This window comes from Oncorhynchus masou, unplaced genomic scaffold (genome assembly GCF_036934945.1).
Source record: "Oncorhynchus masou masou isolate Uvic2021 unplaced genomic scaffold, UVic_Omas_1.1 unplaced_scaffold_3939, whole genome shotgun sequence".
NCBI classification, from domain to species: Eukaryota; Metazoa; Chordata; class Actinopteri; order Salmoniformes; family Salmonidae; genus Oncorhynchus; species Oncorhynchus masou.
In genome coordinates this window covers 13,893-33,027 of record NW_027010341.1, presented here as the reverse complement: position 1 = coordinate 33,027, position 19,135 = coordinate 13,893, and the positions used below count along the sequence as shown (strand labels likewise).

General features: G+C 40.8%; 1 pseudogene; it reads right to left on the bottom strand.

Moving 5' to 3' along the window:
- Positions 1–145: 145 nt before the first annotated feature.
- Positions 146–10,013, bottom strand: LOC135534761 (uncharacterized; annotated as a pseudogene).
- Positions 10,014–19,135: the final 9,122 nt, after the last annotated feature.

Here is a 19,135-nt window from a genome sequence, read left to right as displayed (position 1 = left end):
AGCTCACTGTTGTTGGTGCTCTTATGTCAATCTGCGATTCACAACTATGTACATGTACAGTGATCTGTTACTATAGATGTGCTGTTCTTACCTATTATGACAGCAAACGCTACAATGGTAACGACAACCAAAGCAACAACAGCACCCGATACTGGAATGCTCTGAAATGAAAACACATTTTGTATTGATACTTTGACAGGAGTTGATCAGGAACTCAACATTTTGCCACACTCAAATGTCCTACAACACTAGCAGTGTTACTAATATATCAATACATTAGACTGTAAAACACTTATGAGTGTCCCCTCACCTGGACCAAACACCTCTACCACTGGCTCACTGACTTGCGAACTAACAGCATTACTCAGCTTGCAGGTGTACTTGATACCATTGGCTGATTTGCCAGTGTCAGTTCTTAGAGACACTTAGCTGTTTGTCTAAGACCTCCACGCCCCTCTCCCTTTTTCCAGCTGTAGGTGACTGGTTCAGCATCAGTGGTGTTGCCCTCACAGGTCAGAGTGCAGGAGGTTTTGTCTGGGTTACAGGAAGAAGTGATGGTGGGTTTGGGGACTGCCTCTGTAAATAGAGGAAAGAAACAGAAATCATTTGGGAAAAAGCTTGTGAGGCACTGCAATACAGAACCTGCTGTTTCTACACAGCTGCAACACGACTGTTGCGTTATATAGACTGCTGTGCTATATAGGCTGTTGTCTGTTGTGTTATAGACTGTTGTGTTATATAGACTGTTGTCTGTTGTGTTATATAGACTTATCTGTTGTGTTAAATAGACTGTTGTGTTATATAGACTGTTGTCTGTTGTGTTATATAGACTTATCTGTTGTGTTAAATAGACTGTTGTGTTATATAGACTGTTGTGTTATAGACTGTTGTGTTATAGACTGTTGCGTTATATAGACTGTTGTGCTATATAGACTGTTGTTATATAGACTGTTGTGTTATATAGACTGTTGTGTTATATAGACGGTTGTGTTATAGACTGTTGTGTTATAGACTGTTGTGTTATATAGACTGTTGTGCTATATAGACTGTTGTGTTATATAGACTGTTGTCTGTTGTGTTATATAGACTTATCTGTTGTGTTAAATAGACTGTTGTGTTATATAGACTGTTGTGTTATAGACTGTTGTGTTATAGACTGTTGCGTTATATAGACTGTTGTGCTATATAGACTGTTGTTATATAGACTGTTGTGTTAAATAGACTGTTGTGTTATATAGACTGTTGTCTGTTGTGTTATATAGACTTATCTGTTGTGTTAAATAGACTGTTGTGTTATATAGACTGTTGTGTTATAGACTGTTGTGTTATAGACTGTTGCGTTATATAGACTGTTGTGCTATATAGACTGTTGTTATATAGACTGTTGTGTTATATAGACTGTTGTGTTATATAGACGGTTGTGTTATAGACTGTTGTGTTATAGACTGTTGTGTTATATAGACTGGGTTACAGGAAGAAGTGATTGTGGGTTTGGGGACTGCCTCTGTAAAGAGGAAAGAAACAGGAATCAATTAGGAAAATGCTTGTGAGGCACTGCAATACATAACCTGCTGTTTCTACACAACCACACAAGCACACACACACACAAGCACACAGAAACACTTACTGATAACAGATAATGTATATGTCTTGTCAAGCAGTTTGTCGTTGAACTCCACAGAATAAACTCCACTGTCTGTTTTCATCAATCCACTGATTCTCAGCTCTCCAGTAGTCTGGTTCAGGGTTGTACGCTCTTTGAAGGCACCATAGATTTCCAGACCACCAAAATCCTTGTTCCAGTCTGCCACCTTGTTCTTCCCATGCTTCCATAGGACTATTGTGATGGGGTCAGTCACTGTGGATGTGTCTGGTTTTAACATCAGCTCACCTCTCACTTGAAGATAAAGATCTGGAAAAGCAGACATTTCAAACATGTATCAGAGTATCAATGTATCCAGGGGAACACATTAGGGTTAGGGTATAAATATGTAGTCCTAACCCTATTGGCATTGAACTCACATTATTATCAACCTTTACTGTTTATATCTAGAATTCTGCTTGCTGGGTGTATCTGGTCTATGTAGTCTGAACACTGTGACTAGTATCCCCCCCCCCCACCACCACCACCGGAGCAGAAATGTATCTAGACTACACCACAGATTAAAGTCTTTGTCTACACCCTGTCCACTATCATATCACTAGCTAGGTTTCCATCCGATCTGCGACAGATTTTCATGCTATTATTCTAAAATCTGCATAAAACAATAATCACATTTCCCCTCAGAGATATGTTTCCATCAGACTGACTTTTTGATGATGAAAGTCTGAGTTATGAGGTAGTGTACATAGCCCTCCACACATCTCTGATTCAGAGGGGTTACAGGTTAAATGAGGAAGACACATTTCAGTTGAATACATTCAGTTGTACAACTGACTAGGTATCCACATTCCCTTTCACTTTACATAAAAATAACTTTTGCAGATAAATTCCCATGTACCAAATGAAAAATACAAGTTTAAATGGGTTCCAAAGCATTTTCAACTATACTGATGGTTTGTCACAAACTGCTACGTTATATAGACTGTTGTGTTATATAAACTGTTGTGCGTTATATAGACTGTTGTGCGTTATATAGACGGTTGTGCGTTATGCAGACGGTTGTGCGTTATACAGGCTGTTGTGCGTTATACAGACGGTTGTGCGTTATACAGACGGTTGTGCGTTATACAGGCTGTTGTGCGTTATACAGAAGGTTGTGCGTTATACAGACTGTTGCGAAATATAGATTGTTGTGCGTTATACAGACGGTTGTGAATTATACAGACGGTTGTGCGTTATACAGGCGGTTGTGTGTTATACAGACGTTGTGCGTTATACAGACTGTGTGTTATACGGACTGTTGTGCGTTATACAGACTGTTGCGAAATATAGATTGTTGTGCGTTATACAGACTGTTGTGCGTTATACAGACGGTTGTGCGTTATACAGACGGTTGTGCGTTATACAGGCGGTTGTGTGTTATACAGACGGTTGTGCGTTATACAGACTGTTGCAGTATACAGACGGTTGTGCGTTATAAAGACGGTTGTGCGTTATACAGACTGTTGCGATATATAGATTGTTGTGCGTTATACAGACTGTTGTGCGTTATACAGACGGTTGTGCGTTATACAGGCGGTTGTGTGTTATACAGACGGTTGTGCGTTATACAGACTGTTGCAGTATACAGACGGTTGTGCGTTATAAAGACGTTATACAGACTGTTGTGCGTTATACAGACTGTTGCGATATATAGATTGTTGGACGGTTGCGTTATACAGACTGTTGTGCGTTATACAGACGGTTGTGCGTTATACAGATACGGTTGTGCGTTATACAGGCGGTTGTGTGTTATACAGACGGTTTGTGTTGTGCGTTATACGGACGGTTGTGCGTTATACAGGCTGTTGTGAGTTATACAGACTGGCAGTATACAGACGGTTGTGCGTTATACGGACGGTTGTGCGTTTACAGACTGTTGCGATATATAGATTGTTGTGCTTATACAGTTATACAGACTGTTGTTGTCGTTATACGTTATACAGACGGTTGTGCGTTATACAGACGGTTGTGCGTTATGCGGACGGTTGTGCGTTATACAGACTGTTGCGATATATAGATTGTTGTGCGTTATACAGACTGTTGTGCGTTATACAGACGGTTGTGCGTTATACAGACGGTTGTGCGTTATACGGACGGTTGTGCGTTATACAGACTGTTGCGATATATAGATTGTTGTGCGTTATACAGACTGTTGTGCGTTATACAGACGGTTGTGCGTTATACAGACGGTTGTGCGTTATACAGGCGGTTGTGTGTTATACAGACGGTTGTGCGTTATACGGACGGTTGTGCGTTATACAGGCTGTTGTGAGTTATACAGACGGTTGTGCGTTATACGGACGGTTGTGCGTTTTACAGACTGTTGCAGTATATAGACTGTTGTGCATTATACAGACTGTTGTGCGTTATACAGGCTGTTGTGCGTTATACAGACGGTTGTGCGTTATACAGACGGTTGTGCGTTATACAGGCTGTTGTGCGTTATACAGACGGTTGTGCGTTATACAGACGGTTGTGCGTTATACAGACGGTTGTGCGTTATACAGACTGTTGCGATATATAGATTGTTGTGCGTTATACAGACTGTTGCAGTATATAGACTGTTGTGCATTATACAGACGGTTGTGCGTTATACAGACGGTTGTGCGTTATACAGAAGGTTGTGTGTTATACAGACTGTTGTGCGTTATACAGACTGTGGTGCGTTATACAGACGGTTGTGCGTTATACAGACTGTTGTGCGTTATACAGACTGCTGCGGTATAAAGATTGCAGTCTGTTGTGTTATATAGACTGCTGTGTTATATAGACTGCTGTGTTATATAGACTGCTGTGTTATATAGACTGCTGTGCGTTATATTTTTTATTTTATTTCAGCTTTATTTAACCAGGTAGGCCAGTTGGCCAGGCTATCAACAACAAGGCAACTCCTATGACTAATTGGGAATGGGACGCAAGCGTAGGATTGATCACCCTGTCGCTGGCTGCCTTTGGGGAGGGTGTATAGTGTGAAAGGCCGAAACACCCTAGGAACCAAAGGTACACTACTGACGATGCGCTCCCCAAATTTCACCACGCTCACTGTTCATTAACTCTTGGAAGTGCTTGCACAAAGGATAGTAACATCTCATCCTGTGTTCTTGGAATCTATATAGACTGCTGTGTTATATAGACTGCTGTGTTATATAGACTGCTGTGCGTTATATTTTTTATTTTATTTCAGCTTTATTTAACCAGGTAGGCCAGTTGAAAACAAGTTCTCATTTACAACTTCGACCTGGCCAAGATATAGCAAAGCAGTGCGAAAAAATCAACAACAAAGAGTTACACATAGGATAAACAAACATACAGTCAATAACATAATAGAAAAATCTCTATACAGTGTGTGCAAATGAAGTATGGAGGTAAGGCAATAAATAGGCCAATGGTGGCAAATGAATTACAATTGAGAAATTTACACTGGAGCGATATATGTGCAGATGAGGATGTGCAAGTAGAAATACTGGTGTGCAAAAGAGCAGAAAAACAAAATCAAATATGGGGATGAGGTAGGTAGTTGGTTGGATGGGCTATTTACAGATGGGCTGTGTACAGCTGCAGCGATCAGTATAAGCTGCTCTAACAGCTGACACTTAAAGTTAGTGAGGGAGATATAAGTCTCCAACTTCAGTGGTTTTTGCAATTCGTTCCAGTCATAGGTAGCAGAGAACTGAAAGGAGAGGCGGCCAAAGTAGGTGTTGGCTTTGGGGATGACCAGTGAAATATACCTGCTGGAGTGCGTGCTACGGGTGGGTGCTGCTATGGTGACCAGTGAGCTGAGATAAGGTGGAGCTTTACCTAGCAAAGACTTATAGATGACCTGGAGCCAATGTGTTTGGCAATGAATATGTAGCGAGGACCAGTCAACGAGAGCATACAGGTCGCAGTGGTGGGTAGTATATGGGGCTGTGGTGACAAAACGGATGGCACTGTGATAGACTGCATCCAATTTGCTGAGTAGAGTGTTGGAGGCTATTTTGTAAATTACATCGCCAAAGTGAAGGATCGGTAGGATAGTCAGTTTTACGAGGGTATGTTTGGCAGCATGAGTGAAGGAGGCTTTGTTGCAAAATAGGAAGCCGATTCAGATTTAACTTTGGATTGGAGATGCTGAATGTGAGTCTGGAAGGAGAGTTTACAGTCTAGCCAGACACCTAGGTATTTGTAGTTGTCCACATATTCTAAGTCAGAATCGTCCAGAGTAGTGATGCTAGTCGGGTGGGCAGGTGCGGGCAGCAGTCGGTTGAAGAGCATGCATTTAGTTTTACTTGCATTTAAGAGCAGTTGGAAGCCACAGAAGGAGTGTTGTATGGATTTGAAGCTTGTTTGGAGGTTTGTTAACAGTGTCCAAAGAAGGGCCAGAGGTATACAGAATGGTGTCGTCTGCGTAGAGGTGGATCAAAGAATCACCCGCAGCAATAGCGACATCATTGGTATATACAGAGAAAAGAGCTGTTGACCGGGTTGGGGTAGCCAGGTGGAAAGCATGGCCAGCCGTAGTGAAATGCTTATTGAAATTCTCGATTATCGTGGATTTATCAGTGGTGACAGTGTTTCCTAGTCTCAGTGCAGTGGGCAGCTGGGAGGAGGTGTTCTTATTCTCCATGGACTTTACAGTGTCCCAAAACGCTTTGGAATTAGTGCTGCAGGATACAGATCTCTGTTACAGGCTGCTGTGCTTTATAGACTGCTATGTTATATAGACATTTGTCTGTTATATAGACAGTGGTGTTATATAGACTGTTGTGTTATATAGACAGTGGTGTTATATATACTGTTGTGTTATATAGACTGTTGTGCATTATATAGACTGTTGTGCGTTATATAGACTGTTATGCATTATGTAGACTGTTGTGCATTATATAGACTGTTGCGCTATATAGACTTGTGTTATATAGCCTGCTGCGTTATATAGACTGTTGTGTTATATAGATTGTTGTGTTATATAGACTGTTGCGCTATATAGACTTGTGTTATATACACTGTTGTGTGTTATATAGACTGCTGTGTGTTATATAGACTATATTATATAGACTGTTGTGTTATATAGACTGTTGTGCGCTATATAGACTGTTGTCTGTTGTGTTATCTAGAGTAGACTGCTGCGTTAAATAGACTGCTGCATTATATAGACTGTTGTGTTATATTGACTGTTGCAAGATATGGACTGGTGCGTTATATAGACTGTATTATAGACTGTTGTGTTACATAGTAAATGTGCCCAATCTGGTCTTGGCACATGCGCTCTAGCCAACAGCTACAGTGGGGTAAACTATCTACATTATGACATTATTATGGATAAGAGCAATTATTATTTTTATTTGTCAAATGGCCGCAAAGCATCGATCATCATGTCACCAAAATAAGAATGTCAATATTTAATGGAAAGGAGCATCAAACTCATAACCTTGCACTTTCACCACCATGCGAAGTTCATCATCATTTATGTCATCTGTAGTCTAATAAACTACATACAGTACCTTCCCGAGTCATAGCGGGAGGACCACACAACATATTATCACATAACTCCAAGTTTACTTCGATGTGATGGTTATTATATCAAAATGTGTGCATAAAGGATGGAAGGCGTTATGGGGGCCTGCCCACCCTACTGTACCTCCTTGCCTCCTCCTCCAAATAAAATATTTAAATATTGATCATTTATTTGACCGAGACGCATGCCAACAGAAAGAATCATCCATCTCAGATAAAGCATCAGAGCGAGCGAAACAGCGCCCCTCTGTCTCTGTATCTGTAGATCATGTATCTGATGCTGTCTGGACAAAGGGAGTATGACATGTCATACTTTTTCTGGCCAGACAGTACCAGATACATGGGCTACATATAGTAAAACAGAGGGGCGCTGTTTCACTTGCTAGTTTCAGCAGAGAGAGGAAGAGGCTCAGCGAGAGGGTTCACTCTCACCAAAATCTGTCCTGAATAAGCCCGCAGTCTCCGGACAATTCTTGCACATTCATTGTTACATTGTGTGAATTGTTTGCCCTTTTGATTTGGATCAATACCCCATGTAAAGGGAAAGGGGGATACCTAGTCAGTTGTACAACTGAATTTATTCTACTGAAATGTATCTTCTGCATTTAACCCAATCCCTCTAAATAACGTATTTCTGTTTTTAATTTGTAATAAATTTGCAAAGATTTCTAAAAAACTGTTTTCAGTTTGTCATTAATGGGGTATTGTGATGAGGAACATTTTCTATTGAATCCATTTAAGAATAAAGCTGTAACGTAACAAAATGTGTAAAAAGAGGTCTGAACACTTTCCGAATGCGCTGTATGTAACCAGTAGGCCTAAATACACCATTCATCACTGGCATTTGGTTACATGAATTACTGTTAATGCAAGCATTCCATTCATTTACCGTCATCATTTTTGGAGTGGAAACATTGTTTGCAGAGTTCACAACCTACTACACTTGTGAGAAACAAATTTAGGTTAATTTAATAACCGTCATTTAGGAGTTGTACATTTTTTTTATTGTCTTTTGTTTTCAGTGCTCCATGTGAGCAATGAGCATGTGTAGTTTCTCTGTCCTGATAATGTTGAGGGATCGTGCGAGCAGAACTAACCAGATGAATGGGCCTTTGATATCCATAGGTGGACACGGCTTGCGCGTTCACATTTTTTTTACAAGATGTTATAGTGAAGCTCATAGGCAGCTCGTGGGTTTCATGTTTGGGGAAGCTTACAACTTATCTTACTGTTTCTACCTATCTGCATGAAAGTTTAAGCACGGCTGGCCCTTAAATGTACACGGAGAGCTAACATTAATGATATGCATGTCAATCTCTCATGGCTGAAAGTGGAGGAGATTGACTTCATCAATACTTGTTTTTGTAAGAGGTGTTGACAATCTGAATGCACTGAGCTTGTCTGTTTAAACTACTAGCTCACAGCTCAGACACCCATGCATACCCCACAAGACATGTCACCAGAGCTCTCTTCACAATCCCCCGGTCCAGAACAGACTATGGGAGGCGCACAGTACTACATAGAGCCATGACTACATGGAACTCTGTTCCACATCAGGTAACTGATGCAAGTAGTAGAATCAGATTATAAAAAACAGATACAAATACACTTTATGGAACAGCAGGTACCATGAAGAGACACACACTAATTAATATTACCTTTATTTTACTAGGCAAGTCAGTTAAGAACAAATTCTTATTTTCAATGACAGCCTAGGAACAGTGGGTTAACTGCCTGTTCAGGGGCAGAATGACAGATTTGTACCTTGTCAGCTCAGGGATTTGAACTTGCAACCTTTCTGTTACTAGTCCAAAGCTCTAACCACTAGGCTACCCTACCAGCACACACACTCTACACAGATGTACATTGTAATATTGTTGTATGGTGGTATTATACATGTTGTATTGTAGATGTGTAGTGGTGTAATAATGTGATATGATGTAGTGTTTTATCTTTGTTTTGTGTGTAATGTAAGTAAGTGCCTTAATGTGTTTGGACCCCAGGAAAAGTAGCTGCTGCCTTGGCATCCCAAATACTTTAGGGAAGCCAGCCTCCTTTATCTGGCCTCTGGATCTGATATAACATGCCATACTCTTTTGGTCCAGACAGAATCAGATACATTGTCTACACATACAGAGACAGAGGAGCACTGTTTCGCTCGCTCGGGTTCTTAATCTGAGATTGATGGGTCTTACTGTCGGAGTGCGTCTCAGTCAAATAAATGATCAATATTTCAATATTTTATTTGGATGGGCCCCCGAAGGCTCCTAAGGCTCGCCCATAACGCAGGGCCTGCCATGATCACGCAGACCCGTCTGTAGGTTTTAGCCTTGGTTAGGGCCAGGATTCAACATCTGATAACTTCCTGAAGTTGGCTCTGTGTGTAGCTAAACGGAATATGAAGGGTGCGGTCCGTAACGTAACCCACACAGACGTCGTTTAAAACCATTATTCAATAGGAAGAGGTGTGTTTAGACTATCACTCCATAATGTCGTTTATGATTTTAGATTGCCATGTTCCTTATTTTCTTTATGAATCCCACTCGGCGGCTGCAGCGCGGTGTTCATAAGGCACGTTTAGTATGTTGTTGTAGGCTAGGCTATACAACTAGCACACAATAGCAAACAAGTAGCCTAACAAATATTAGGTAGGCCAAACGCTACATTCGGCCCGCCAGTCGGTTCAACTTACCTTCGGAGACCACCGTTCGCACCAGATAAAACCAGAAGCACAATCTGATAAGCATACGTTTGGACATCTTTGTTAGTTCGTTTTTATTTCTATAGTAAATACAAGTAAGTTCAAATGATATATGCTAAAACACTATGTGGTTCATAACCTTGTCTACAGAGGCTGTGAAAGTGAAAGTAAAATGTGGATTTTAGTTCCTCCCTCTGCCTTCCTCTGAAGTCATGACCACTTGGTTGAAAATGACGTTCCATTTGATTTGTAAATCATGTTTAATAGCTGAAATACAATCACACTGTATACCAACCAACACATTGTATTATGTTGATATGCTATAATAACTTTTTTTTTAATTCTTCCCCAACGTCTGGAATAATCCTTGCCCATACATACCTGGTCTCTGGCGCCTCCCTGTGTGTATAATTGGCTGCAATGTACAGAATTATATATATAATTAAGAATGGATAGGATCACTGTGCTATAATGTAACCAAAGTTGGCAATATTGTAATATTCAAAGGTAACTTAATAACTATAGTTCATTTAATTTTCCTCCTGTCCACTGGGCCTACTGTATGAGGCATGCACACTAAAACAATCACACAATGAAATATTTTCTTATGAAATAATACATTTGCCATCTTGTTGCATGGATCAAGATTTCATTATAATTCACATTATTGAGAGTTCATAAAAGTCATAGTAGCCTAAACATGACAGCACATACAGGATAACAATATGATACATGATAACCCAAAAGAGATAGAAAAGGAGAGATGAGTTTACTGGAGAGAAACAAACCTTCCCTGTACAGAATCAAAATATTTATCAAACAAACTATATATTCAACAAGTGCTTTTCAACTGGCTTCTTCTGGTACAGACTCTGTAGTTGTACTGGTCTGGTCTCTGTTGGTACAGAGGATTTCCTAAACTTCCCTGTGAAGTAGACAGAGTATCTGAGCTACTCTCTAATGCTGTACAAATTGTATCTGAGCTCATGTCTACTGCTCTGGAAGGTGCACCTGAACTGTAGTTTACTGGAGTAGATATTGTACCTACATGCTCTCGCTCTGAGACCAGCTGACAATCCTGGACTGCTTCTATCAGGACTGTCTGTACTGTCTGACACTGAGTTAGTGGGTCTCTTCAGAACTGATAGGTCAGGTCTTCCTCCCTCTCGGTCCACCTGACCACTGCTCCTCTGGGTTTCCATTGTATTCACTACGCTTCCTTGTTCTACACCCATCTGATAGCCATGATATTGTCTTATAGATCAGGGTATTCCTTGGGTCTTGATGTATGGGAATTCAGGATGGGGGTGTTTGTTTGGGAGGAGTTGGGTTCTTTCACCTCTATCTCTGACGCTCCATATTTGTTCTTTCTCTGAGGGGTTGGTGGAGACCTCTGACCGTCAGTCTGGCTGTTGAGTGGGGCTCTGCTGGATTCCTCCTCTTCCTTCTCTTCATCCTGTGTTTTCTCTTCCTTCCCCTCTCCATCTCTTCTACCCTCTCCCTCCCCTCTCCATCTCGTCTTCCCTCATTCTCTTCATCTCCCCCTGTCTCTGCATCATAATCTCAGACCATTGCCTTATGTGACTCCTGGTCAGATCCATTCCCATAATCCTCTGTCCCCCACAGTGTATCCTGATTGTGCTTCAGGCTGTATCCATCTCTGGGCTTTGGAGGGGTCAGATGAGCCCGTGACATAGCCTCCTCCCCTCCCTTACTCTCTTCCTTCACTCCCTCTCTCTTTCCATTATTCCTGAGTCAGTGTCCTCACTTGAGATCTATGCTGGAAGGCATTGGAATTCCGGCCCTGATTCAGGAAATTTCATTTGAGGTGGCTGTTACTCACAACATCACCTGTGTTATCAGTAGATCCTGCCTCATCTAGTAACGGCTTCTTCTCTTCCTCACTCTCTCTGGTTATCACAGCCTTGCTGGTGTGGGTAATCTGGTTATACTTAACAAAAAAGGGGTAAATGGGAAAGGGGGATACCTAGTCAGTTGTACAACTGAATACATTCAACTGAAATGTGTCTTCCGCATTTAATCGACATCCACGTGTTCGGCATCCGGGGGAACAGTGGGTAAGCTGCCTTGCTCAGGGGCAGAACGACATAAGGCCCAAGGAGGTGTGGTATATGGCTAGTATACCATCACTATGGACTGTTTTTATGCACGACGCAATGCAAACCCGAGGTCAATTATTTCTATTATAAACTGGTTACCAATGTAATTAGAGCAGTAAAAATAAATGTTTTTTCATACCCGAAAATGCGTGTGTGAGCAAGGAGGCCTTACAAACCTGACTCAGTCCACCAGCTCTGTCAGGAGGAATGGGCCAAAATTCACCCAACATATTGTGGAATGCTTGTGGAAGGCTAACCGAAACGTTTGAACCCAAGTTAAACAATTTAAAGACAATGCTACCAAATACTAATTGAGTGTATGTAAACTTCTGACCATTGGGAATGTGATGAAAGAAATAAAGGCTTAAATTAATCATTCTCGCTACTATTATTCAGACATTTCACATTCTCGAAATAAAGTGGTGATCCGAACTGACCTAAGACAGGGAATTTTTACTAAGATTAAATGTCAGGAATTGTGAAAAACTGAGTTTAAATGTAAACTTCCGACTTCAACTGTACATATTAACCACAATAACAGTTATCAGTTTACAGATATGTGGTTATTATGCTACGTGTGGTTTATGTATAGCCCTTAAAATAAACTGATGCCAAAATAAAGGGGAGAAGTGTGGGTTACCATGTACAATTTCAGCTGTTAAAATCTCTCTCCTTGCCAAACAATAGGCCAATAATATGTTATCATTGGGGGGCAGAGGTAGAAACCCCAAGGGTTGGGGAGTAACTGACTACATGTAACCTACCCAACCCTGGAAACACCTGGTAGAAACCCCAAGGGTTGGGGAGTAACTGACTATATGTAACCTACCCAACCCTGGAAACACCTGGTAGAAACCCCAAGGGTTGGGGAGTAACTGACTACATGTAACCTACCCAACCCTGGAAACACCTGGTAGAAAACCAAGGGTTGGGGAGTAACTGACTACATGTAACCTACCCAACCCTGGAAACACCTGGTAGAAACCCCAAGGGTTGGGGAGCAACTGACTACATGTAACCTACCCAACCCTGGAAACACCTGGTAGAAACCCCAAGGGTTGGGGAGTAACTGACTACATGTAACCTACCCAACCCTGGAAACACCTGGTAGAAACCCCAAGGGTTGGGGAGTAACTGACTACATGTAACCTACCCAACCCTGGAAACACCTGGTAGAAACCCCAAGGGTTGGGGAGTAACTGACTACATGTAACCTACCCAACCCTGGAAACACCTGGTAGAAACCCCAAGGGTTGGGGAGTAACTGACTACATGTAACCTACCCAACCCTGGAAACACCTGGTAGAAACCCCAAGGGTTGGGGAGTAACTGACTTCATGTAACCTACCCAACCCTGGAAACACCTGGTAGAAACCCCAAGGGTTGAGGAGTAACTGATTACATGTACAGTGCCTTGCGAAAGTATTCGGCCCCTTGAACTTTGCGACTTTTTGCCACATTTCAGGCTTAAAACATAAAGATATAAAACTGTATTTTTTTGTGAAGAATCAACAACAAGTGGGACACAATCATGAAGTGGAACGACATTTATTGGATATTTCAAACTTTTTTAACAAATCAAAAACTGAAAATTGGGCGTGCAAAATTATTCAGCCCCTTTACTTTCAGTGCAGCAAACTCTCTCCAGAAGTTCAGTGAGGATCTCTGAATGATCCAATGTTGACCTAAATGACTAATGATGATAAATACAATCCACCTGTGTGTAATCAAGTCTCTGTATAAATGCACCTGCACTGTGATAGTCTCAGAGGTCCGTTAAAAGCGCAGAGAGCATCATGAAGAACAAGGAACACACCAGGCAGGTCCGAGATACTGTTGTGAAGTTTAAAGCCGGATTTGGATACAAAAAGATTTCCCAAGCTTTAAACATCCCAAGGAGCACTGTGCAAGCAATAATATTGAAATGGAAGGAGTATCAGACCACTGCAAATCTACCAAGACCTGGCCGTCCCTCTAAACTTTCAGCTCATACAAGGAGAAGACTGATCAGAGATGCAGCCAAGAGGCCCATGATCACTCTGGATGAACTGCAAAGATCTACAGCTGAGGTGGGAGACTTGTCCATAGGACAACAATCAGTCGTATATTGCACAAATCTGGCCTTTATGGAAGAGTGGCAAGAAGAAAGCCATTTCTTAAAGATATCCATAAAAGTGTCGTTTAAAGTTTGCCACAAGCCACCTGGGAGACACACCAAACATGTGGAAGAAGGTGCTCTGGTCAGATAAAACCAAAATTGAACTTTTTGGCAACAATGCAAAACGTTATGTTTGGCGTAAAAGCAACACAGCTCATCACTCTGAACACACCATCCCCACTGTCAAACATGGGACAGGTTTGAAGATGGTTAAAATTGTTGGGAAGATGGATGGAGCCAAATACAGGACCATTCTGTAAGAAAACCTGATGGAGTCTGCAAAAGACCTGAGACTGGGACGGAGATTTGTCTTCCAACAAGACAATGATCCAAAACATAAAGCAAAATCTACAATGTAATGGTTCAAAAATAAACATATCCAGGTGTTAGAATGGCCAAGTCAAAGTCCAGACCTGAATCCAATCGAGAATCTGTGGAAAGAACTGAAAACTGCTGTTCACAAATGCTCTCCATCCAACCTCACTGAGCTCGAGCTGTTTTGCAAGGAGGAATGGGAAAAGATTTCAGTCTCTCCATGTGCAAAACTGATAGAGACATACCCCAAGCGACTTACAGCTGTAATCGCAGCAAAAGGTGGCGCTACAAAGTATTAACTTAACGGGGCTGAATAATTTTGCACGCCCAATTTTTCAGTTTTTGATTTGTTAAAAAAGTTTGAAATATCCAATAAATGTCGTTCCACTTCATGATTGTGTCCCACTTGTTGTTGATTCTTCACAAAAAAATACAATTTTATATCTTTATGTCTGAAGCCTGAAATGTGGCAAAAGGTCGCAAAGTTCAAGGGGGCAGAATACTTTCGCAAGGCACTGTATATTGATTGCAATTGTTCCCGAATGAGTGAGCATTCATGTGAAAAGGATTAGCATTTCAATTGTTATAATTATCAACTGTGTGTTGTCTTATCTCAGTCGACCCCACTCGCTTTTGTACACCAAGCCACCATGCCGGCACATCCCCCTATCATTTCTTGTAACCATATTTACTTTGTTTGATTGTGCTCTTCTGCGATTGTTTAGTTAGTTAATAAATAAATGATTTAAGACAATTGATATATGGATGACTCATAGTGAAGACTGGGTTCGTGCAGATAACCAACAATTTACGTCGTTTGGAATGAGATTAACGTGAGGTAAAGTCAATAATTCATTAATTCGAAGACTAATTGATCAGATATAAAATATCTGAAAAGTTATATTAGGAAATTATAACTTTGTAATCTGAATATTTTCCTTGGTGCACCAACTTCTTAGTTAATTACAGTTACATGATTAACCTGTGAGGACTTTAAAACTAGGATGCACATTTGGGTCATTTTGATAATATACATTTATGACGCCTCCGTGCGAGGAATCTAAAATAGAATTGGACTTTGCTGTGGAATTCTACATATCAATTGTGCAAACAGAATTGTACAAACAGAATGATTTCTATACAAATTGGTTGTGTGTGTGTTTCCATTTTGGAACAAGATATTTTGGGAGTGCCTCCGGTCCTGTGTCGATAGCAATGAGTGATAAATTCCAGATTTAGTCCGTTAGGCCAAACGGTACTATTTAACTTCTAGAGCAAGGGCAGAGAGCCAGTAAGGTTAGAAACTCGGGACCGAACCAAAGTATTCTGTCCGCCTACCGCACTAAGCAAGTGTGGGCAGACCACGGGCATATCTGTATTTATGTACCCTGTCGCTCCGGTCAACATAACGCTAGCAAAGTATGCTGAATGGTTTAATGTCAGACATCACTAGTAAACCCACCCTTTCCATGGTGAGAGGACCCTATTTTGTGCTTAGAAGTGATATTTCTGATCAACGTAGATTAGCTTGCACGGGATGCTAAGCTAACAAAGGGGGAACATTTTTCACTTCCTGTTTTCCGTTAAATTCTCCGCCTTTGCGGAGTCCCGCCCCTTTACTTCCGTTTGATTTCAACATTCTGCATCACTGGTGGTGAAGAATCGCAAGTACATCTTTCTAGCACAGGCGGAACCCCTCGACAACATTTCTCTGAAAAGGCAGTACGCGAAATTCATTTTTTTTTTTATATGTAACTTTCACACATTAACAAGTCCAATACAGCAAATAAACAAAGATAAACATCTTGTTAATCTACCCATCGGTGTCCGATTTCAAAAATGCTTTACAGCGAAAGCACAACATATGATTATGTAAGGGAACACCCCCCAGAAATGGACAAAAATGAATGGGAAGTCATTGGCACCGTACAAACATACACGGTGTCCAATACCACTCAATTCGGCGTTGTTTCATTCAAAGTTGATTGCAAATGCCATATGGCAAATGCCAAGTGTAACACTCCAAAATCCAACAGATGGCGAGTGCGCTCCACCGTGGTTTTTCATATTGCAAATGTAACACAAGTCAAGACCCAAAAGTAAAATTTTGAAAAATGTAAAAATTTTTTCAAAAACGTATCACCCCCTTAAAAAGTGCTTTCTGACCATTTTTTCAAAATTCTTTCGATTTGTTTGTCAATTACACATGTGTAAGAACTGTATGAATATACTTTTGTCAAATTTTATTATCATTATCTAAAAAAAAATTTTTTACTTGTGCATAAGGCATATGTTTTGTCCATATGCAATATAATTTCATATGAAGTCAAAGGTCCAAAATGGCAAAACATTTGAAAAAACTTATCAACCCCTTAAAAAAGTGCTTTCTGGACTGTTTTTCGAAATTCTTTCGATTTTTGTGTCAATTACACATGTATAATAACTGTATCAACATACTTTTGTCATATTTAATTATCATATTTTTTTATTTTTACAATGTAATTCATAGGAAGTCAAAAGTAAAAAAAGTCACTTTTTTGGGGGCAAAATGCCATAAGAAATTTCCAAATGCAATATGAAAGATTTGAACTTGCCAAATCAGGATGTTATGTCCATTTGCCTGCCAAAATGATATATAGCACTATGTTAAGTCATGAATCAACCTAGATGGTTTATTTGTCATGTATGATGAGGAGAAGTGGGACTGTTGTTTTTTAACAATTTTTTGAAAAACGTCCAAAATGACAAGGGCACCCCTATTGGATGGGCACGGGTGGGGGTGCTCCCTACCCAACCGTGGACCCCTTGCTACCCCATAATGGCATTAAAAACCATTTAAAAGTGTGCTCCTGGTAACCCGTTCCAGGTGCACGGTTGTGCATTTTAGTATGTTTCAATGTGCATTTACCATTTTTTTTGTCATGCTCAAAAATACTGCAGAAATGCTAAATTGACTGGCATGATGAACTCATGATGGCCGGGCAGTGATAGTCGTTCCTCTCCATCGCTCGTTGTGTTGATTTCCTCATGTCCATTTGGGGATGTTTTTTCACTGTTGAATCATATTGCAAATGCACTGTGCACAGGTAGACCTCATAGTGGCCTGATGGATTGTCATCGAAGACAGGTTCATAAGACATTATTAACCCACATAGGCTCTAGGTTGAATTTAGGGTAGCAGGCAATGTATTCCTAAAAGGAGAGATGTCATTGTAATCTGTGAGATCAAAAATCCCTGATTTACTGTTAAGGGTTAATGCCACACGGTCAAGGTTAGGCTTGCTCAGATCGGGAGTTTCTCAGGAACGTACCTGAGGTCGAATTGTGCTTTTCACCCTAACGGTTCTCTCACTGTCACCCAAAAGCAAATGACATTTAGGGCCAGGCTTCATTTTGGGCATACTTTTTCTCATGGTCGCTGTGCTTAGACCGAGCGAGCTACGGTCAAGCGGGGCACCTCGTTGAACTCGGTACAGCCTAGAGATTATGGTAATGCCATTGCAGGCTCTGTGTGTCTTTAAGCACCACACTTTGTCACTCCATCCTTGCTGTGTGCGTGTGTGTGCGAGTGAGAGGTTTTTCTTTGACATCTGTTGGGAGAAATGACTGATTTACAGTTCATGAGGGTTACCTTGTCCCACATAGGAAGTTTTGGAAAGATGTGACTTTTTAACCCTTCGAAACAGACACTGTGACCCCAATTAAAGGCACTTCCGGTTGGCACAGGAAGCTACAAGTAAACACATATCTTGCTTGGGGTGTGCTCTTACAGAATCCTGAGTTTAAAGTCTTTATGTTAAGAATTGACGGATCTACACAGGGTTGAATGCAGTCATTTTCACATTTGCAGGTTATGTACATCAAAATACCTTTTGGGTGAATTTAACAGCTTCTGGCTGCTCCGGGAAGCTTAGAATCGACACAGGTAGACCTCATAGTGGCCTGACGGATTGTCATTGAAGACAGGTTCATAAGGCATTATTAACCCACATAGGCTCTAGGTTTAATTTAGGGAGCAGGCAATGTATTCCTATGGGGAGAGATGTCATTGTAATCTGTGAGATTAAAAAACCCTGTTTTACTGTTAAAACCTGTTAAGCCTACCACCTACTTTTTCGAACATTCTGTTAAAAATCGCGCAACATTTCAGCGTCCTGCTACTCATGCCAGGAATATAGTATATGCATATGATTAGTATGTGTGCATAGAAAACACTCGGACGTTTCTAAAACTGATTAAATCACGGCTGTGACTATAACAGAGCCTGTGTTTCATCGAAAAGCGCAAGAAAAACTGATCACTGAAAACTGGAAAAAGTATCAATGCGCCACTTGCATGTATTGTTAATAATGGGAAACCAAATTACATAGGGCTGAGATTGCAAGTCCTACAGCTTCCACGCGATGTCGCCAGTCTTGTCAATTGCCTGGGCTTTGTTTCTTGGTCAAACGAGTAAGAGAGAGCCCATTCCTTCCGGTCTCCGACAGGATGTTTTGGAGGAGAAATTTTCGACCATGAGTTCAAGACGTGGAGCTATTGAATACACATCGCCCCGTGATCAATTTGATAGATTATTAACGTTTACTAATACCTAAAGTTGGATTACAAAAGTATTTCAAAGTGTTTTGTGAAAGTTTATCGTCGACTTTTTTAATTTAAAAAGTGACGTTGCATTTTAAAACGCTGTTTTTCCTGGATCACAC